Raw genomic sequence first — 2,667 nt, forward strand, 5'->3', positions numbered from 1 at the left:
TGAGGGAATTTAAAGGTTCGGTCTGCCAATTGGAGGGCCATTCTTGTTGGTTTGGCTTCCTCAATCTCCATTCTTCTCATCATTGTTAGAGACATCAAATTGATACTGGCCCCTAAGTCACACAAGGCCTTCTCCACCATGACTTCTCCTATGATGCAGGGGATTTGAAAACTGCCTGGATCCTTCAGTTTCTGAGGCAATTTGTGTTGAATGATGGCACTGCATTCTTCAGTCAACAACACAGTTTCCTCATTTCTCCAGCTTCTCTTTTTGGTCATTAATTCCTTTAAGAATTTTGCATAGAGTGGCATTTGCTCTATTGCCTCAGCAAACGGGATGTTGATTTGAAGCTTCTTGAAAATCTCCAAAAATATGGAGAATTGGCCATCCTTTTCACCTTTCATCAAATGTTGAGGATATGGTGCTTTGGGTTTATACGGCTTCAGGACCTCTTTTTCTTTTTCTCTTGTTGCAGACGGTGTAAAGGATTGTCCCTGTTCCTTGTCTCTCACATTTTCCTTTGCTTCATCCTCTGTGGGTTCACTTGAGATCTCCTTCAGCTTTTTTCCACTTCTGAGGGTTATGGCTTTACATTCTTCCCTGGCAATAGCCTTGGCAGCATGAGAAACACTTGGCCCAGGGATTTGCTTATACAAATACCCAATTTGATTTTCTAACTTCTCGATGGCAGCTCCTTGGTTTTGCAAGTTGGAAATTACTTCTTCCTTAAAAGCTTTTAATTCGGTTATGTCTTGACCCATGGTTGCAAGCATTCCTTCTATCCTGTTTAATTGATCTTGAAATTGTTGGTTTGGATTAGGTTGGGTAGGTCGATTATTTTGGCCTTGATATGATGGTTGGGAGTAAGTGTTTTGTGTGGCTTGGTATGATCTTTGGTTGGAGTTTTGGTATGTGGAATTGTTATGTTGGTTATGGTTGTAAGGTTTGTGGTTTTGTGGTTGGGTTTGTTGGTTCCCCCACCCAAAGTTTGGGTGGTTTTTCCATCCTGGATTGTAAGTGTTGGAATGTGGATCATATGATTGCCTTTGTTGATTTCCTACATAATTGGCCTCTTCCCAATCACCTCCTTCAGTGCTTTCTTCCTCTTGCTCTTGTGTGTGTATTGCAGCCACTTGCTTTGTTTCTAATTTCCTGGTAAGCTCTGCTAGTTGCTTGGCAAACACCTTGTTTTGGGCTAGAATTGTATCAACATGGTTCAGCTCCATGACTCCCTTAGTGTTGTGTCTCTCTGATGCATAGTAGTACTCATTCTCAGCCACTGTTTCAATCACTTCAATGGCTTCTTCCACAGTCTTTTTCCTGTTCAATGAACCTCCTGATGAATGGTCCACAACCTTCCTTGATTCATAAGAAAGTCCATCATAGAAAATGTGCAATTGCACCCAGTCATGGAACATGTCTGGTGGGCATTTTCTTGTCAAATCCTTGAATCTCTCCCATGCCTCGTAGAGAGTTTCACCATCTTGTTGTCTAAAAGTCTGAACCTCAGATCGAAGCCTATTGACCTTTTGTGGGGGGTAGAAACGTGCCAGAAACTTGCTTTCCACCTCGTCCCATGTTGTTAGGCTCCCCCTTGGGAATGATTCCAGCCACTTAGCTGCCTTGTCCCTAAGTGAAAATGGGAACAAAAGCAGTTTATAGGCATCTTCCTGTACTCCATTGGACTTCACAGTGTCGCAAATTCTCAGGAATTTTGTGAGGTGTTGGTTTGGATCTTCATTAGCACTCCCACCAAATGAACAATGATTCTCCACAAGTGATATTAGCTGTGGTTTGAGCTCAAAATTGTTGGCCTGAATGGGTGGTTTCTGAATGCTGCTACCACAATTCCCAGATGTTGGGTTTATGTATGAACCAAGAACCCTCCTCTCAGGAATGGCATTGTTTCCATCAGCTCTCTCATGGTTGTGAACTTCTCTATCCATGTTGAGATCTAGAGCTTCCTCAAAATTGTCCTCAGATTCTCCTTCAGATTCTTCTTCTCCCAGTACTCTCTTCCCTCTTGCTTCCCTTCTAAGTCTATGAAGGGTCCTCTCTGGTTCGGTATATGGAGGAGTTGATGTCTCTCCTCTCCTACCTGTCATACAAGAACACAGCACAGGCAACAAACAAGTGAAATACTCTTGGTTAATGGAAGAGTATGGTTAGAGCAGTTGAGGAATTAATTCAAACAGTTAGTGAGTCAGTGAGTTAGTTGCTTGAATTTAAAGGCATAAAGAAAGAAAGCATGTAACAGAGTGCAGAAATTAAAATTCAACAAGTAACTTGTACTGAATTAATCAAAACAAAAAAAAATGCTCAATCTAGTTAACTTCCAATTTGAGAATTGTCAATCGAAAACCAATCCCCGGCAACGGCGCCATAAACTTGATGCGCATAAACTTGTTATGCTACGATTTAGGAAATTTCACGATCGGCAAAATTCCTTCCGGCAAGTGCACCGGTTATCGTCAAGTAAAAACTCACAATAGAGTGAGGTCGAATCCCACAAGGATTGGTTGAGTGAGCAATTCGGATTAGAAGTGTGTTCTAGTTGAGCGGAATCAAGATTTAGATGAGAATTGCGGAATGTAAAATTGGCGGGAAACGTAAATGACAAGAAATTTAAATGGCGGAATCTTAAATTGCATGAATTAAAGAGCAGAA

General features: G+C 41.5%; 1 non-coding gene across 1 annotated transcript; it reads left to right on the forward strand.

Annotated features, from left to right (window-relative positions):
* Positions 1–1,416: 1,416 nt before the first annotated feature.
* On the forward strand, positions 1,417–1,520 carry LOC112732141 (small nucleolar RNA R71). Its single transcript, XR_003167878.1, has one exon. It is a non-coding gene; the product is annotated as a small nucleolar RNA R71 (small nucleolar RNA).
* Positions 1,521–2,667: the final 1,147 nt, after the last annotated feature.

This window comes from Arachis hypogaea, chromosome 12 (assembly GCF_003086295.3).
Source record: "Arachis hypogaea cultivar Tifrunner chromosome 12, arahy.Tifrunner.gnm2.J5K5, whole genome shotgun sequence".
In the NCBI taxonomy this organism is placed as follows: Eukaryota; Viridiplantae; Streptophyta; class Magnoliopsida; order Fabales; family Fabaceae; genus Arachis; species Arachis hypogaea.